At 43.2% G+C, this 20,306-nt stretch overlaps 1 protein-coding gene across 2 annotated transcripts in view; it reads left to right on the top strand.

Annotated features, from left to right (window-relative positions):
* The first annotated feature begins 2,873 nt into the window (after positions 1 to 2,873).
* Positions 2,874 to 20,306, top strand: part of Cdc42se2 (CDC42 small effector 2) — a 67,906-nt gene continuing 50,473 nt past the window's right edge. For both annotated transcript variants that reach the window (XM_038326365.1, XM_038326366.1), the window contains exon 1: positions 2,874 to 2,986. The gene's annotated coding sequence lies outside the window, so the exon portion shown is untranslated. The remainder of the gene's footprint in view (positions 2,987 to 20,306) is intronic.

The raw sequence follows: 20,306 nt of genomic DNA on the forward strand, positions 1-20,306 counted from the left end.
CAGCGAAGACACATCCTGTCTCTGACTCCAGAAAATTTAGTTTCTGGTATTATTATAATTACAACCTATATTTTGACATGATGAAATTCATTGATTTTTTTTTTTGAAGAAGAAGAGCAAAATTTAATCTCTCTCCCCCAACAGGGCCTCACTATGTAGCCCTAGCTATACAGCCTCACTATATAGCCTGGTTGGACTTGATCTCACATAGATTTGTTGGAATTAAAGATGTGTGTCATTGTGCCTGGCCTAAAACTTAACTTTATTTTAAAAAACCTGAATCATAAGGTATAATTTGTAGCTTTGTTTTCAATCATGAAGGCTAAATTAAATATGTAAAGAGACTGCTACTAATATTGAGCAAACTATCATGTATACATATGCTGTTAAAACAACAGTATTATCTAAGTTAAATCCATGCATTTACTCTCATCCCATGAGAAACAGAGGCAGGAGGATTGCCGCAAGTTCAAGGTTACCCTAATTTACAAAGTGAGTGCCAGGCCAGTCAAGTCTATGCATAGTGAGACTTTGTCTCAAGAAACCACAACAACAACAATAACAACAACAATAATAACAACACAGTAGTCATCCAATTAATCAGAATGGTTTCCCTAGCAACTAAAACTAAATGTTGTTCAATAACAGACTTTTATTATTTATTTTTTTATTTGCTCTTTTATTTTTTTCAAGACAGAGTTTCTTTGTTTAGCCCTGATTGTCCTGGAACATGTTCTGTAAGCTAGGCTGGCCTTGAACTCACTGAGATCTGCCTGCCTCTTCCTCCCTAAAACTGGGATTAGTTCCTGTGCCACCATCACCTGGCCTCACACTTTTATAAAAGTATGAAATAATCTGTAACCATTCCCATAAGGATTGTTACCTTTTATAGATAAGTAGTAGAAAATATTGTATAAGGTGACCACATTTGCATGTCAAGAGCAATGCAAGCACATGTATGATACTTGGGAAGTTTTGGGTTTTTTTTCCTTAGGGAAGTTTCTTGAAACAATGTGTTTTTAAGTATTATATCAAAATTTCTTTACTCTATCACATTATTCTTACTCAGTGAAATAGGATACAAGGTTGTCACTGGCCAAAAATTGTATCAAATGTTAATTAAATGGTTACTGAACATGGAAGAACTGGGAAGCCCAGATGATGTAAGTTAAGACCTAATGGTTGGTTGACGGGTCAAAAGTGGAAAATAAAAATGGTTGTTTTTGTTGTTTTAAATTTGCTACTATCTTGGGGATGTTTAATTTTTTCATTTTCTCTAGGTGCTTGGGACGCATCAGTTGATTAAACAGCTATCCCCAACCTCAAAGGTCTGCGTTTGTAGCTTGGGGTAGCATCCACCAAGAGCAGGTCCCTGGGTTCTGACCATACCACCGCAGAAATTAAAACCAGCCAACCCAAATACCCAGCTTCTACTGAAGAAAATAGCCACACAAAAACAAAAGTATGGAATAAATTGTGAAGCTTGTTCCCGGGAGAAGATAACGGGGGCAAGATGGGAAGGATTGAGCCTGTAGCAATTTAAAGTAGTATATTTAGGCTAAGTGTCATTGCTAAGGGAGATCTGAGTGGAGTTGTTGGGTGAAGGTAGACATTAAAGAATGTTCCAGTCCCTGAGTAGCAGTCTGGAATATGCAAGCAGCAGTTGGAGATGAATTCTGAGACCTATAGTGAAAAACCAAATCCCAGGGACTTTGTTAGCCATTGTAAGATCTTATCTTCTACAGTAACTGGAACTCTGGTGGATTTTGATCAGGTGAGACATGAGCTGACTCTCCTTGAGGGAGGATATTCTCCCTGTTGTTTTGACAACAAGCTGGGTTGATGGTGGCCAGGGGGCCACTTAAGAAGGCCACTGAAGTATGACTGGGGACACGGATGACAGAAACAATGTAGGTGAAAAGTTGTCTCATTTTGGTTTATTTTGAGTGTAGAACCATACCAACTTTTCTTATCGACAGAATGGATGTAAAAATGAGAATGAGAGGAACCAAGGGGTACTCCAGTTTTGAGACTGAAGTGCTAGAAAATGCCTATCCATCGTGATGGGCAGCTGGCTCCATCTCTGAGTACGTCCCGCTGGATCTCAAGTGAAAGACGTTCCACTCGTTTCTTGCTTCTGAGTACATAAAGTGTACAACTAATGTAGTCATAAAGCAGAATGTGGGGGCTGACACAGGAGGACTCCTGTGAATTCCAGTCAGCCAGGATTCTACCCCAAAAGACTTTGGGCATGTGACACACTCTTGTAATCTCAGCATTTGGGAGGAGGCTGCAGGAGGATCACGAGATCCAGGCCAATCTCAGCTACTTAGTGAGTCTGACGCCGTTCGGGGCCACAAAGAGACCCCGTCTCAAACAACAAAACAAAACCAAAAAATAATCCCACAAGAAGTCATTGGACACTTTTCACATATTTCAAATGACAGGTAGATAGATGTTCTTGTCTCTAAGCCCGCCAGTGAGTCAGTGATTCTGATTCCTCAAAAGTAACGTGACCGAGGGTTTCAGGCAAAGAATTCTCAACTGCTACCAGCTGAGAGACACCTGGTGCTGGCCGGCTCTGCCCCGCAGCGCCCTCGCTTGCCCGGCGCGTCCATTTGCCGCACCTTGATGGGAATGGGCTGTGGCCCGTGGCCGGGTCCTCCATCTTCCCCACCGCCCACCCAGCGGGTCACTCTGTGCGCGCGCCTGGCATCCCCTGGGGTCTCACCGCTCCCCCCCATTGGGCGGGGCCTCGCTGCATCCAGCCCGCCTACTAGGGGGGCAGGGCGTGTCCTTGCGGTGGGGGCGTGGCCGCGCAGCCGTACACACCGCCTGTGGCTCCGCCTCTGCGCGCGCGAGCCTGGGCGGGAGGGCGGAGCCCGAAGCAGGGAGCGCAGCTGCGGGTGTGTGGAGACCCTAGGAGCGGCGGAGCCGGGCGCTCGGAGCCGCGCGGCCGGAGCTGGCGACCGAGACAAAGGCGACGGTGAGTGTGGAGAGGGCCCCGCGGTGGCCCCGCGGCCAGAGGCGCCAAGTGCAGAGCCGCCGTCCGGAAGGCTGAGAGCGAGGGCGGCCCGGGCCTCCCCGCGCTGCGGATCGGGGCTGCGGGTTGGGGCTGCGGCTGCGGCGGCTCCATTTTCCAGGTCTGGGCGAGGTCCTCACGCGAGGACCGGCGTGTGGTGCTCTTCATTCTCTGGGAGGCCGGCTTCCACCGTAGCCTGTACCCTTCCGACGGGGGAGGCTCTGCGGACCCCTCCCCCAGCCCCGCCAGTCTGGACCGGCGCGGAGCGGCCGGGCTCCGGGACCCCGACTCCCGCCCGGCCTGCCGGGGACCCCGGGAGAGGAAGCCGGGCCGCCGCCTCGCAGTCGCCGCCGCGACTCTTACAGGTTGTTGCACCGGGAGCTCGCAGCCGTGGTGGTGGTGGTGAGCATTACTAACGGGTGTGGTAGGTAGCGGCTCGCTGACGTCGCGTTCCGAGCTGAGGAGCAGCCCCTGGCCGGCTGATTTCGCGTAACCCCGGGAATTCCTCTTCAGCAGCTGTGATTGCTGCTGATAACCTTTCGCGGAGGAGTTTGGTGATAATGCGCGGAACTCAGAATTGAAAGGTTCTGGGGCTGGGAGTGAGGCTCAGTGGCAGAGAACTTGCCTCGCACTCCGGAGGCCCTGAGTGGTTCAATGCTCAGTACCCCCGCCCGCCACAAAGAAAAAAGAAAAAATGTAAATGCTTTATTAAAGGACCTAGCGTATAATACGTGCTCAATAAAATACTGGTGCAATGAATGAATCTCGAGTCACCAGGCAGAGCAGCTGATCCTACTGGTAAGATTAGGCACACAACTCTTGACTCAGGTGAAGGACGATGGTGGCTCCCGCTCCACGCACACTATTGGTAACTTTTTCAGTCATTATCACCAGCTTTGTAGACAGTATGCTTGGGGGAGTTTTGAGGGAAGTTGATTTACAGTTTTCTGTTGCTTGACAGGCCCTATTTCTCATCTTCTTTGAAAGTGAGAAACACCTTCTGTAAAGGTGTTGGGGTGTGTTTTGAGGCCTAGCTTTCTGTTTCGTAGAAGTAAAGAAGCGTGTGTGCTTTTGAGGGTCTTGAGAATCTGAACTTGCCAGAGAGAGCTCTGACCTTTAGGGGAGGTACCGAATGTCTTCCTGGTGGGTAAACATCGCTGAACACATATAAAGCGCAGAGACTGCTCTTGGATGCTCTTTGTGGAAGGGACAGAGCCCAAAGCCATTTCTCTCTTAAGCTTGAGCATGGCGTTCATTCTGTGGTGTCCATGTAGCAAATGAGGACTGCCTCAAGCCTCGGCCGCTCTTCATTTAGTCAAGATGGCTGGTGAACTTCAGGAAGTGTTAGTTCATAGCAGTCTGCTTGAAAGTTAATAAGTAACTCTTTAAGGCTAAGATTATTGGGTTATAGTTTCATTTGTCCGCTTAATAAAAATCCGTGTAGATTTTAAAGTGACAGGAAGAGTGGTTTCAACAAGATGGTGTTTTTTTTTTTCCTCCTCTGAACTAGATTTGGATGCAGTGTTTTCATTGATAGTGTGATTTCAGATGTGTTTCAGTAAGAATCTTTGTCATAACATTTTCTTTAATTAAAAAGAAAAAAACCCGAAACAACCCTGGGTGGTGGTGGTGTCACATGCCCAGCACTGAGGAGGCAGAGTGGGTCCGTGTGATTTTGAGGCCAGCCTGAGCTACAAAAGGAAAAAAAAAATCCCCATCCAGTGGTTAAACAAGCACTTACTGGTCTCCTAGAGAACTGGAATTAAGTTCCCAACACCCACACTGGATGGCTCACAACTGTCTGTAACGTCATCTCCAGGGAATATGACGCCCTCTTCTGCTCTGTATGGAACACTTGAACATAGGTGACATATAGACACGATTCCAAAACAGTGATTAAAAAAATCTTCAAAGATGGGCAGGAATGTGGGTTAGTTGATATGAAACCTCATTCAGTCACTAGCACTGCAAACTGGTGTGATAGTTTGAGCCTTAAATACCAGCACCTGTGAGGCTGGATGAAGGATCACGAGTTCAAGGCCCTCTCTCTTTGGCCTGTTTGGCAAACTTGAGGCCAGCTTGAGGTATAATCGACTAAAACAAACAAAAGCAAAAAAACCCAAGCGCTTGAAGACAAATTGGTAGCTTTATTTTCTTTTGGATATTTTAGTCACTATTTTAGTTCATTTCTTTTCAACAACGCTGGTATCGTGGCTTACACTTGCCTAGCATGCACGTACTATGCTCTGGGTTCCATCTTCAGTACCACAAAAGAAGGCGTTTGGCTCCCTGTTAGCCAGTTAAAAAGACTATACTATTGACCAGGTAGTGTTGACAGGAGAAGGATTCCTAGCAATAATACGTGGTGCTGTTTGGACTTCCCTGCTAGTATGACAGCTAGGAATGATAAAACTGCTCTTTAAAATGAGGGTGTGGGCTCGGCATCGTGGTGTGCACCTTTAATCGTAGCATTTGGGAGGTAAGAGGTAGGTGGATCTCTGGAAGTTTAAGGCCAGCCTGGTTTACATAGACAGTTCCTGGCCAGCCAGAGCTGGAGAACAGAGCCCGGGGACTGGCGACAACAAAGGATGTGGGCTGAGGATATGACTTAGTTGCCAGTGTGTTTAACATGCATGAGGCCTTGAGCTTGAGCCCCAGTACTGTGTAAATTGGGGTACATATCTGCAGTCCTAGCACTGAGGAGGTGGAGGTAGAGGCGGGAGGATCAGAAGTTGTTAAAGGTTATCCTTAGCTGCTTGTCAAGTTCTAGTCCAGCCTAAGCTACTTGAGACCCCATTTCGAAATAAAACCAACCAACAAAATAGCCCCCTCAAAAAACCAAACCAAAACAAACAGACAAAAAACCAACCCCCTCCGAAAACCAACCCAAATGGCGAAGACTATGCAGCCCAGTTGGAGTTTTCCTAGCACGCACGAAGCCCTGGCTTGGATCTCTCAGCGCTGTGTAAAAGAAGGGACGGTGGTGTGTGATGCACTGCCGCATCGCCGTGAAGAAGGAGGTGGAAAGTAGCATTGCCTTCCTTATGAACGAAGTTTCTGTTGTCTGTTGTTGTTGTTGTTGTTTTTAGGTGAGATCGAACCAAAGCCTCATGTATTCCACCTTAGTTGCAGCTCTAACTCGTTTTCATTTTGTTTTTATATTTTCATGTAGAGTTGAAAAACAGTGAAATTATGTGCCACATTATGACTTTCTGGTAAAAAGATTTGAATTTTATGACTGTTCCTAGTAACAATAAGTGAGGTGTATGTTCGATTTGAATATATGTTTGATTAGAATGTTTTGATTTTAGGTATGTAGTGATTCAGTTTCCAATGGGGGCTTTTTTTTGTAGCAGTAATACAAGTAGCCCCACATATTATTGGTAGAATCATAATAGTTTTCTCTCTCTCTTTTTAAAGATTTAAAAAATTTATTCATATATTTTGTGTATATGAGTGCTGTATTTGTATATACCCATGCATGCCAGAGGCATCGGATCCATTATAGATGTTTGTGAGACACCATGTGGTTGTTGGGAATTGGACTCAGGTCCTTTGGAAGAGCTGCTGATGCTCTTATATGCTGAGCCATCTCTCTAGCACCTTTCTTTTTTAAAAATTATTTTTAGATTTTATTTTGGGTATAAGAATGCTTTGCCTGCATGCATGTATATATACTTGTGCCTGGTGCCCATGAAGGTTAGAGGGGGGGTGTCTTTTCCTGGAAGTGGAGTTTTGGATGGTTGTAAGCCAAGCCATCAAATAAGTGCTGGGAATTAAACTAGATTCTCTGAAAGAGCAACCTGGTGTTCTAAACAGCCGAGCCGTCTCCCCAGTCCTTAGTTTTTCTTTTAAAAACAAACAGACAAGTAAATAAAAATTAAGATTTCTGTTTTTATTTATTTTTAATTTTTTTAATTTTATTTTTTGAGACAGGGTTGTCTGTATAGCCCCAGCTGTTCTGGGAACTTGTTCTGTAGACCAGGTTGACTTCAAACTCAGAGATTCCCCCTGCCTCTGCCTCCTGAGTGCTGGAGCTAAAGAAAGGTGTGTGCCACTACTGCCCGGTCTCTGTTTTTATTTTTAATTATATGTATTTATGTGTCTGGGTGTGAGTATGTGCACATCAGTGAAAGTAAGTGCTGGCAGAGGCCAGGGGAGGGAATGGAATCCCCAGGTAGTTGTGAGTTACCAGATGTGGGTACTAGGGATCAAATTTGGTTCCTCTGCAAAAGCAATATGTGTTCTTAACTGCTGAGCCATCTCTCCAGCCCTGTCAGTTCTTTAAATGTTATATTTCTTGTAGGAAGAGTTATATGGGGATATACACTACATAGTCTCGGTCTGTAGAATGCTGTAGTGCCTGGGCTTTCATAATGTATACTCTTATCATAGTCATATGGTGAGGGAATCACCTAATGATACATTTTGCAGAATGTCTCCATCATTGAATGATGTTTGACTCCGTCAGAAGTTTAAATTAATGTTCTGCAAAGTCCCTCTCCCTCATTACAAGGTAATGAAGATTTAATACGGCTTTTACAGTTAGCTTTTGAAGTTAGTTGGCCCTTGTGACTTGCCAGTGCCTGAAATTGTGTAGACTGTGCAGACATTCAAATAGGACTTTCCAAGTTTAGACATTGGCTGTTAGCTTTTTATGGCTATTCTTAGGAGTAACAAAGGAAGTCGTGAGTACCTGAAAACAGAACTTTCTGACTTTTGACTTACTGGCTGTTCACTCTTTCATTGTGGTTGTTCTTAGGACCAATAGAATAAGTATAAGTAACCCCTCAAGTTTTAGTGGTAGAGAGTTGTGATAGTTTTAGAAGGGTTATTTCTTGTAGGAAGTTATTAGATAACATACCATGACTGCCCTGTAGTGTAAGAAACATTAAGGTAAGTGATTACCGAGCCAGTAAAGAGCATTGAACGGACTGTGGTGATGTCTGATATAAAATGTCTGAGCTTCTTGCTCAGGCCAGGCGGTGGTGGTGCATGCCTTTAATCCCTGTGCTTGGGAGGCAGAGGTAAGCGGATCTCTGTGAGTTCGAGGCCAGCCTGGTCTACAAGAGCTAGTTCAGGACAGGCTCCAAAGTTACAGCAAAACCCTGTCTCAAAAAACAAAAACAAAATGCTTCTTGCTCAAGGGCTGATCCACAAGAGTGTGGTCTGCATTAGTTCCCCATGGCCGATGGAAGGAGGACTCTCGTTTGGTTATTTAATAATCCCACAGAGATCTGAAACCAGTGATTGTTACTCAAGAGATTTCTTCTAGATGCTTTTGAGCCTGAGTCTCCTTCCTGTCTGAGAGTTCCAGATGGACAGTCACCTGGGCTGGTGGATCACTGTGGCTTGAACAGCAGCTTGTATGTGTGCGTGTGTGGGTTGTCTTTGTGACTTATGCTATTTGCATTTCTTCTGTAAATGTGAGCAGTGTTCAGAAAGAGAAGGTGAGGGTCATGAGGTCAGAGGATGAACTGTTCTGTCTGAACGTGTCTGTGTACTTATATGCGTGTGCGTGCATGCGCGCGAACAGAGGGAAGAGGGAGGAAAGGGTGGAGGTGGAAAAGGTAGAATAAACAGGAGGTAGAATTCCTTGGCAGAAAGTACTTATTAAATATAGATGTGTCTGGTTCTAGAGCACTGACTGCTCTTCCAGAGGACTCTGGTTTGATTTCCAGCGCCCACACAGCAGCTACCAACTGTCTGTAACTCCAGTTCCAGGGGATCAGATGCCCCTCTCTCTTCTGGTCTCTGAAGGCACTGCACACACGAAGGCAAAATGCTCATACATGTAAAAATAACAACAAGTAAGTTTGAAACAATAAATAAAGTAATTAAATATAGATGTGACTGATGAAGAGTAACTTGATGGGTAGGGAATTTCTGTTTTGCAGATGAAAAGTTCACAGTGCGATTGCTGGACATAGCTCCCAGTGCACTGAAAACGGCTAAGATGCTGAATAAAAAATTAAATTAGTGGAAATTTTGTATATACACATTTTTAAAAAAATAAGTGTTTCGATTTATTGACACAGCATTGAAACATGGTAAACAACTTTGCTAAGAATATAAGAATTCATAATTTTTGGTATATTTAAAAAATACTGTTTTCAAAGTACTACCCTATCTTTGAGCTTTTCTTTGAGTTTCAGGATGATCTTATTTGTAACTGTTAGAATATTTGAAATGTTGAAATGTTAGTGGAGAGTTTTTCCCTTTTTTCTCCTCCCTTCCCCCTCCTTCCCCCTCCTTCCCCCTCCTCCCCTCTCCCTCCCTCCCTCCCTTCTTCCTTCCTCCCTCCCTCCCTCCCCCCTCCCTTCTTCCTTCCTCCCTTCCTTCTTCCTCCCTTCCTTCTTCCTTCCTTCTCTACCTTAATTGGTTCTTTGAGAATTCTGCACGATTGAGTTTTGACATATTCACTCCTTTCCTCAGTTTCCATGCCCACTCCCCTTCCCAACCAATGCAACTTTTTTCCCTCCCCACCAAGTCTAATTTGGGTTGCCTCTATAGTCATGGGTGTATGACCTGCTGGATTGGTGACTAGTGACAATACTTAGGGGAAATTGATTCCCCTCTCTTAGAAGCTGCTAGGAGTGGGACTTCACATTCACCTCCCCTCCCCATGCTGGGATTTTGTGCTAGTTTGAGCTTGCACTGGGCTTAATGAATGTGGTGGCAGCTACTGTGAGTTCATGTGTGGAGCTGCTTGCCTGTGTCTGATGGACATGTTTCCTTGTGCTAGCTTACCACCTCAGGCTCTTAGTCTTTCTACTCGTTCCTCTGAAATGGATCCCTGAGCCTTGGGAGCAGATGTGTCTTTTAGGGCTGAACATTCTGTAGTCTCTTATTATCTGCACCTGGGTCACTTGTGGGTCTCTTAGTTAATCATCTACTGCATGAGGGTTGAGAGATGCATTAATGTATAGGTGTAACAATATGTCTGTTTAATACTTTGTCCATTTAGCAGAATAATAGTGGTGGGTTCTCCCCCAGCGCCTGTGAGCAGCCACAGGTTCTTAACCCAACAGTAGTGATGCCAGGTACGGGTTTCATCTTATGAAGCAGGACTTATATCCAGTTAGAAAGTGGTTTGTTGCTCCTATAATGTCCTTGCCAGACTTGTTATTGTTGTTTGAAAGGCTCACAGCTGGTATGATTGATGACTACTTTTTTGTTCCAGTAGCATTCATAGTACCTTCTGGAATTATGAAAGCTAACTAGTAGTGATGAAATGTTCAGATTAATACCAACTTAATATCTCCATGTTCTGTGGCTCATCAGCAATAGAGTCTTAACATCAAGTTCTGGAGGGTAACCAATAGCATTGGCGATGGTGTTATTTATTTTCATGTCTCATAGTTCAATGTGGATCTTTTTTATAACATTTATTATTTTTTGCATGCCAATCCCAGTTCTCCTTTCCTTCTCTCCTCCCACTCTCCTCTTCCTCCATCCCACCCCCCACCTACTCCTCAGAGAGGGTAAAGCCTTCCCTGGGAACGCAACTAAGTGTGTCCCATCACCTCCTTGTGGCAGGACCAAGCCCCCTCCCCTCCCCCCTGCACTGGGTTCTTTGTTAGCTTGAAGTGTCCAGTAGGGGCATTGTTGTCCTGTTATAGGGACATTCTCATTCTCTCTCTCTCTCTCTCTCTCTCTCTCTCTCTCTCTCTCTCTCTCTCTCTCTCTCTCTCTCTCTGCCCCCCTCTCCCCCCCCCTCTGTGCGTATGTATTAGGAATCTTCTACAATAATAGGCTTTCTTATGACTTTTTGAAAAGGTTATTTATCTACATTTTTCTCCTCTACCCTGCCCTTCCACCCTCCACCCATTTCGGTTTAACCCTTCTTTTTCCATTAATCCCTTTTAAATCTTTATACACTTGTTTTCAAGGCTTTAAAGGGGGTGTGTATCGGTTGGGGGCAGTAGTTCATTTTTTGTAAGAGTGGTTTTTATATTTAGAAGATGTTTCTTTTCTCAGTTGTTAGCCCTAAAATAATTAGAGATCCATCTGCCTCTATCTCCTGAGTTCTGGGAATAAAGGTGTGTATCACATGGCTGGCCTAAGTTTAGGTTACATTTAATCATGAAAATGTTTATTTGCTTGAGGATGAGACTAGAACATTTTGTTAATTTTTAAAAAATTTAATAATTTTTATGTTCATTAGTGTTTGAACTGCATGTATGTCTGTGTGAGGGTGTCAGAGGCCCTGGAACTGGAGTTGTGAGCAACCATTTGAGTGCTGGGAATTGAAGCTGGGTCCTCTGGAAGGAGCAGCCAGTGCTGTTAACCACTGAGCCATCTCTCCAGCCTTTTATTAAGGTTTTATAAGATAAATATATTTAGATTTATTTGATATGTTTGAGTGTTTTGCTTCCATGAATGTTCATGAACCACGTGTGTGTGGTGCTTGTGGAGGCCAGAAGAGGGCATTGGATCCACTGGAACTGGAGTTTTAGATGCTTGTGAATCTTCATGTGGGTGCTGGGAATTGAATTCAGATCCTCTACAAGAGCAACTAGTGCTGAGCATTTTGCTAGTTCTCTTAGAGGATTTAAAAAAAATTGAAATGTTTATTTTTGACTTCTTATAGATTGATTGATTCATTCATTTAGTTTTGAAACAGGTCTCAATGGTGCCTAGGCTGGCTTACAGCTACTCATGTAGCTGAGGATAACCTTGAATTTCTGGTCCTCCTAGCAGATGTTAGCTGAAGCTGGTTTGTTGTCCCATACAAAGGAGATTCTTTTTTCTTTTTTTTTTTTATTTTTCAAGACAGGGTTTCTCTGCAGCTTTTTTAGAGCCTGCCCTGGAACTAGCTCTTGTAGACCAGGCTGGCCTCGAACTCACAGAGATCCGCCTGCCTCTGCCTCCCGAGTGCTGGGATTAAAGGCGTGCGCCACCACCGCCCGGCTTACAAAGGAGATTCTGAACTGGAGTCCTGACCAATTTTGTTTACTGATCTAGAGATTCATGCTACAATTTCTTATGATGTTTTTATGGTAGAATTTTTGAAAGTGTGTATCAAAACTCATTTTTTGGTTTTATTTGGTTTATCAAGTCATTACTTTGACTTTATTATTTTTTCCCTTGTTGGGGATGGACCCCAGGGTGCCCTGGGTGTGAAGCAAGCGCTTGCTATTGAGCTGCACCTCTGTCTTCTGTTGGGACCTTTTGCATAGGAAAGCAGAGTGAATCTGGACTCTGTGCAGCACTGTGTGTGTTTACACCTCCCTGCCGTGGGGAACCACAGGTCTCTATGCCGCTGGTCTCAGTGATGGCACCTGATATGGTTTAAGTAGAAGCAAGGGTTCTTTCTCACTGGGCCATCAAGCCTTCCATGCAGATTGATCTCTGGGTCTTGTGAAGAGTGTGTAGCTTTTCTAGGCACTTAGATAATAAAATCTTCCAGTGCCTGTTAGTCAGCACTAAGCACTAGTCTTACATTCTTTTCTTCCGAGACAGGTTATCACTATGTAGCTCTGGCCAGTGTGTACCCGGCTGACCTTGGACTCACAGAGATCTGCTTGCTTCTGCCTCCTGAGTGCTGTGGTTAAAAATGGTCACATCGGTGGTTTTATTTTTTGTTTGCTTGTTTCTTTGTTTTATAAATAATGTTGCCAATTGTTCAGTAATGGTATCCTCCCCAGTTTAGAGATTGGGGGAAAAGATGAGGTTTTAAGTAGTTGGTTCAATTGTCAAAATTGAACATTGCCATTTTTGTTGAGTAGTTTGTTAGATGAATATGGCCCTAGGAATATAGTTAAGTCTTGGATATTCCATGCCCAGGAACCACCCTCTACTGAGGCTGGGATTAATTATCCAACGTACTGTTCTCAGTATAGACTCAGTTTGCTGAAGGAGTTTTATGTTAGCTTCTAAATTAGCTGATAGCATGTTAATAGAACTAAGTATAGTCCATTAAATTGACTTCATACAGCATAGATCTCAGCATTTCCTGGGGTCTCAACATCCTCCCTTCCCACCTTCTTGGTAATGCCACTTTCAGGGTACTTCTTTGTGTGTGGAACTCACAGTCCATTGCTGCTAGCGTCGTTGTGCTGTCAAGGCCCCTTTCTCCGTAACGTCTCTTGAGTATTCATCTGGTTTGAACCCAGCGTGTCCACTATTGTTTTGTTTTCTCTCTACACTCCATCCTTCTGTTATTGCACTCACCCGACCACACTCACCCACAACCTTTATAGCAGTTTTCTTACCTGGACCATTCCAAGTTCTTCTCAGTTCATGCCCACTGGCCCCGCCAGTCTTACATGCTCTCACAACCTGTAATCCCAGTGCTTTCTTTCTCCTAAACAACTGTTTTCACCTCTGCATCATCTCTTGCACCCGCCCCCCCCTTTTTTCCGTTCCAGCTGATGACCTTGTTTTTGTATACTCAGAATGAAAGCAGAGAGAAAACATTTCCTAGCCATTTTACATCTCTGCGCACATCTACATCTTATTTTGCTTTTTTCACCCTTATGTTCCTTTTTTTGGTCAAGAATACTAATTGCTCCACTCTTCCATCTTATCCAGCTTGTATTTCTTTGTCCTAGTTCTACTGGGTCGCTCTAATCATATGTAGATAGTGCTGAAAAATCTCCCATCTTCTAAAAAGCCTTTCTCAACAACATGTTCATCTTTTTCCTTAGTTACTGCTCTAAAAAAGTTGTGTTTCTTGGTTAACAGTAATTGCTTGTCTCTCCCGGGACCTCACCTGTTCAGTCTGCCATAGCTGCTGCTCTTTTCAAGGTTGTTAGCAGTAGCCTTAGTGGTAGGCTCCCTAGTCAGTTCTCCTTTCTGATTTCAGTGGAGATGGCCGTATTTGGTTTGACTGATAATCCTGTTTTTGAAGCCTTTCTTTCCTTTGCTTTCTGGATAAAACTGTGTGTTTTCAGCTTCTTCTTCTGGTTCCTTTTTATTGCCCTAGCTTTTTAAAAAAAGGCAGTGTTCCCAGGCTCTATGTTTAGACCTCTGATGTATTTATATTTAGACTCTTGTGATCTCATCCTATCTAGTGAGAATTGCTATGTATTCCAATCCGAGAATTTTATCTTTAGTCTGAATCTTTTTCTAACCTCCAGTCTTGTACATCCATATGGCTACTCAACATTTTTAACTAGGTAGCTAATAGGTTTTTCTTGTTTAACAAACATCACAATTAAACTCATTTTCCTTCCTCATCTTCCCTAATCATTGTTTCCGTTCTAGTCTTCCTCATCTTGCTAAATGTCATCTTTGTTAGTGCCTGTGGCTGAAAACCTAGCAGACCCTCTTGGTACTCTACATTGAATTCAAATACGGTGTTGTGAAATACATGCATTTTATCTACCTTCAAAGCCATGTTAAGAATAAATGCAGGGCCTCTAGGGATATGCAGCTTGGAGGCTGTGCTTGCTAAGCATGTGCAAGGCCCAGTGCTTGATCCTTCTCAAAAACAGGCACATGCCACTCAGAAATAAATGCACCCAGTTTGCCATCTTCAAGTCCTGTCACTCTCTAAGCAGCCATTCTCTTCCTGCTTCTCCTGCCCTGTTTCCATCAGAGCAGCCAGGTCATGTTTTTAAACTGAAAGCCTAGTTATTTTACATCTGTGTTGAAGGGCCTTCAGTAGTGTTCTAGTTTCCTTTGTGTGGCTATGATAACATTTGGACCAGAGGTAACTTGGGAGGAGGAAAGGACTTATTTGGCTTATACTACCAGGTCATAGTATATCACTGAGGGAAGTCAGTTCAGAAACTCAAGCAGGAGCTGGTAAATGAGCCAGAGTTGCTTTTGGACGGTGCTTTATCACAGAACAGAAGCAAATTGCAACAGGTGGCTCTCTATGTTACAGAAAATGAAAACCAGAGTAACTGCAGCGGTTCTGAGACCCTCTGTTGTTTGTACTACCCTGAGCTCAAGTTCTGGTTTTTCCTGGGCAGACTCCTCTCTAGTCTTCTTTGAATTCCTTGGCCATAGTAAACAGTTGTGCTGTCTGTGCACCTAGGGATACAACTTCGTTTTATTTTCTGGAATGCATCTTAGTATCTGGACAGTGGGTGGCTGTGGAAGGTGCTCACATTTGCTAAATAAGAGTGGGTTTCTGTAGCTGAAAGGTTAGTCCTGTAAAGAATTGGTGGAAATAAACAAGATACAAGAGGAAAAAGTAAGTTTGAAACTAGTTATTTTTGATATGAAAGTGAAAACACACTGAGATTTACAAATGGTAAGGGGCAGAAGAAATGAAGAGAAGTGGGACAAAGAAATACAGAGATGAGAACGTGATCTGGAAGGAGGTGACAACACTTAAATGGTTTTGTTTGTTTGTTTGGGTTTTATTTTTTTGAGACAGAGTCTCACACTGTGTATGTAGCTCTGGCTGTCCTGGAACTCACTATGTAGACCATGATGGCTTCAGACTCCGAGATCCTCATGCCTCCACCTCTTGAGTGCTAAAATGAAATGAGCCATTACACCTGGCTCACTTTAAACTCTCTGAGGGTACTCACTGCATATTTCGATGTAGTACTTTCTCATCAGGATCGCCAGTCTGCAAATAATGAACCGGAGACTTATTATTAATTATGAAAGCTTGACCTTAGACTAGACTTGTTCTCAACTTGCTCTTATAACTTAACCCATAATTTTTAATTTACGTTCTTTCATGAAGTTCATTACCTCATTTCTATACTGTTCATCCTGCTTCCTCTGCACCTGGCTGGCAACCCTGCCTTTCTTCTTCCCAGTCTTCTCTGTGTAATTGTTTTTTTCTCCTTCCCTCCCCACTTCCCTCCCTCCCTCCCTCCCTCCCTCCCTCCCTCCCTCCCTCCCTCCCTCCCTCCTTCCCTCCCTCCCTCCTCCCACCACTCAGCTCCCAAATAAAAACACAGATGGAGATTTATTACTTACAAATGCCCAATCTTAGGTTAGCTTTTCTCCTAGCCAGCTTTTCTTAAATTCTCCTGTCTACTTTTTATCTCTGGGCTTTTACCTTTCTCTTTCTGTATAGCTTTTCTTTCCTTCTTATTTCATGTCTGGCTGGGTGGCTGACCCTTGGCACAGCCTCTCCTCTCCTCCTCTTCTTGCTTCTCCTCTCATGGTCTTTTCCTTCTGTTTATTCTCTCTGCCCACCAGCCTCACCTATCCCTCTTCTGCCTGGCTATTGGTCGTTCAGCTCTTTATTAGAGCAATCAGGTGTTTTAGACAACAAAGTAACACAGCTTCAGAGTTCAACAAATGCAACATAAAAGAATGCAACACATCTTTGCATCATTAAACAAATATTCCACAGCATAAACAAATGTAGCATATCCACAGCTTCTCTGTCCCCAGAAGCCCCATCTAACCTCTTCCTGCCTAGCTGTTGTCCAATAGGCTCTTTATTAACCAATCAGCAGGTGCTTTGGCAAAGACACATCTTCACAGTGTAAACAAATATTCTGCAACATTTGTCCTTTTCCCCCTTTGTTTTGTTTTTTGAGACAGATCTTTCTCTGTGTAGTCCTGGCTGTCCTGGAATTTCCTTTGTAGGCCAGGTTGGTCTTAAACTCAGAGATCTGCCTGCCTCCCGAGTGCTGGGCTTAAGGGCGTGCACCAGCACTGCCCTTAATTCAAGATGCAGTTCTTGAAGGCTGAGTGTTGGTGACTTACACATTCCAGCTTTGACTATGTTGTACCATGCTTTTTACCAGAGCTGTGGGCTGAAATGAGATTGAAAGCCAATACATCACCATTTTTCTACTTTTTGGTAAACTTTTGTTAAAAGCAATTGCTGTCACTTATATAACCTTGGCAGTAGTCTTTTGTATGTTCATGTGTGTAACCCTGAAGTTACCCTCGAGATGTTGTTCCTTGAGCTTCTTTCTACTCCCTCCTGTTTGAGATAGTCTTACTGGAACCTGGGCTTTGCAGATTCACCCAGGTTGGCTGGCCAGGGAGACCCTAGAGATCCTGTTTCTGCAGTCCCTGTGCTGGTGTGTGTTACTGCATGGATTTTATAGGTGCTGGGAATTGATGGGACATTTTACTGGACTACCTCACCAGGCCCTTCTTGCAGTATTGTTACCATTTCTTGTTAAAAGCTCAGGCAGTTCTCAGAGTTTTAGGGGGTAATTTCAGTGCACTGAAGTTGAGTTGATGACTATACATGTCAGACAGCACTTCCTGTTTACTCCTCTCTCAAAAGCAGAGTGGGGACATGAGGGCGGAGTGGTGGTGTGCCACCACATAAAAGCCCTGTGTTTTCATGGTGTATTAGCTGCTAGTTACAGTAATGTATGTGACTTTTGAGTAGTATGTAATGTATGGATCTACATATTTGTGTTCTTAAATGAAAAATGCTGGGATGTCTGTGAGTGCTTTCTTTTTTGGACTGCTGGAGACTAGCATTTGCATGGCAGTTACCCTACTGAGCTACATCTCCAGTCTCTGAAATGCATTTTAAACTGCAGCTTAAGTTTAGTGAGAAAGGAGGATGCCAGTGGAGCTAATTACATGTCAATTTTCAGTGTTCTGCTGAGACAAGAAATCTTACTAAAGCTACAGGCATCATTTTCTGTTGAGCAAAGCAACTTTTTAGGTAAAAGTTTGAAATAGGTGGCTTAGAAATTCTTGAATGAATTATTGTGCAAATATAAATTCTCTTAACTAATTTAAACATTTTTGTATTTTTAATTTAACATGTAATAACTCATCTTTTCACTGATTTCTTTTGTGGAACTAGTATGTGGACATAATTTGGACTTGATTTTCATAACCATATGAGGTATAACTGGTTGTTTCCCTCCTGCCAGTTTCTGAATATCCACTCTGAGGCTTAATGTTAATAACAAACTGTTTGGCCTGTTAGCTCAGGCTTATTATTAACTAGCTCTTACAACTTAAATTAACCTATTTCTAGTATTTAATATTTTACCATGAAGCTCATGACATGTTACCTCACAGCTTCCCTGGCAGCTGCTGGTGACTTTCCAACTCTGCCTTCTTTTCCCCTTTAACTTTGCTTGGATTTTCCACCTGGCTCTATTCTTCCTGGCTATTGGCCAAAATGTCACCACTGTAAAAGGCATTTTTTTTTTTATTCAATGAGAGAGGATCTGTTGGACATGGGTAAAGCTGCAGGTAAAGTTGTGTTAGACTGGTGCAGTGCTGAGGCAGAAGCATCAAGAGTATGGGGAAGGAGGGGAGGCAGGGTCACCTTGGAGGGGCTGGGTAGGGTTCAAAGTGTATTTCATGGTGTGGAGATGTGGATCAAACGTCTCCCTGGAGCCGGGTGGTGGTGGTGCACGCCTTTAATCCCAGCACTCAGGACGCAGAGGCAGGTGGATCTCTGAGTTCAAGACCAGCCTGGTCTACAAAGCTAGTTCCAGGACAGGCTACAAAGCTACAGAGAAAGTCTGTCTTGGGGGAAAAAAGAGTCTTCCTGGCCTCACCATAGTGGGCTTGTGTTTGGTCATCCCTGGAGTGTCCACTGTGTATTTCTGTGGGTTCAATAGTGACGGTAAGGAAAAAAGAATTGCCAGACTTGCTTTCATGGAACAAGATAGGCATGACTGGAGTCAGTCCCTGTTATGTGTCCAGGGACTTGGAGAACATTAGAAAACATTTTCCTGACTCATAGAAGAACTCTTAGCTATGGTCCTCTACTATTCCATTGCATGCAAATATTCTGTAATACTGAATGAAAATGAAGGAAAACCTTACAAAAGAGAATGGGGGCAGTGTAGGCTATATAGAGAGACCCTGTCTCAGGGTTCTCATGTTTTTTCTCTTCTCTTCTCTCTCTCTTGTGTTTATGGAGAGAAGATTGTGACTAACATCTCAAGACAAGAATTAACCTAAAAAGCCTTTTTTTTTCTTCTTCAGAGGGTGACTTTGAACTCCCTATGTAGTGCCTGATCTTGAGCTTCTGGTTCTCCTGCCTCCACTTAGCTAAGTGCTAGGACATCAGGCCTGACTAGTAGTGTTATTTTTTCTTCTTAAGGACACTGTTATCACACAGTGGCTTGATTATATTATGTTGTATAACAAAAATTATGATTCCATATACAATAGGATTACTTTAATAATAACCCTAGGATAAAATAAAGGTTGTAAGATAAACTCATACGTTTTTGTCTGCCTGAGGTCTGATGTTGCCTTAATGTTAAAATAATTATAGTTGGCCTTTGAGATGGCTTAATAGGCAAAAGTGCTTGCTGCCAAGCTGACAACCTGAGTTCAATTCCTAGGACTCACAGCGTGGAAGGAGAGAACCGTCTCCCACAAAGTGCTCTCCAGTTTCCACATTTCATCATGGTGCATATATGTGTGCATATAATAAATAAGTAAATAAATGTGACAAAAAAAGGTAATTTTAGAAGACCCCCCTCACCTCCCGTGCTGGGGATCAGACTCTGGCAGGGTCCTGTGCTTGCTAGGCAAGCACTCTACCATTGAGTCATACATTTCAGACTCAGAGATGTATTTAGTGAAAGACCTATAAGTCTGTATTGGAATGCACTTATCTACAGTTGACAGTTTCATTAGTTACTGCTATACTTTTTATGTCAGGAGTTCTTAGAAAAACATTTAGCATGTAAGAATTGTTACATTAGAGTTTGGTTTGTTTTTCTTTCATACATGTAGAAGTACCTGTGGGAGAATCACTGGTGTGTGTGTGTGTGTGTGTGTGTGTGTGTCCCTGCACGCACGCGCGTGTGTGTTGTATTCTCAGGAAACCACTGTTCCAGTCTTGCAAACATCTTGAAGATGTTTGCATGTTTAAGTAGCAGTGGTTACAGCTATACAAGAACCCTTAGGGTTGTACGATTTAAATGACCAGTCTTTTACCAGCGTGATTAATTACTTGGGATGGACTGCTAATTTCTTGCTCTGATTTTATCCTCCCTAACCATCTTTTTCTGTGTTGCATTACAGCCTGTTCACAGTCCTGCAATCTTTGTCTTCTCTGTAGCTGTTTTCTCACTCTCGTGCTACTTCCTTGGTTGTACGGATGTTGCTCAAACTATCTCTTATGTGGTAAAGAAGAATAAAAAGTGTTGTTGATGTGGCTTTTTCTACTGAGAAATAGTGCATTTCTTGTCTGTAGTAGGGACTGACAGTCCCTTGAGAATGTCCCTAAAAACACAACATGCTTGTGAACACATATGCAATTGTCTGTTTATTGGAAGGCACAGACAACTAACTAGCTAAATTTAAGAAAAATGTTGGGAATTATTTCATACTTTTTGATGCTTAAAATACTGCTGTTTTTTTTTTTAAAGTTTAAATTCAGAGTGAATTTTGGCCTGTTATTTTTTAA

Source organism: Arvicola amphibius, chromosome 4 (genome assembly GCF_903992535.2).
Source record: "Arvicola amphibius chromosome 4, mArvAmp1.2, whole genome shotgun sequence".
Lineage (NCBI taxonomy): Eukaryota > Metazoa > Chordata > Mammalia > Rodentia > Cricetidae > Arvicola > Arvicola amphibius.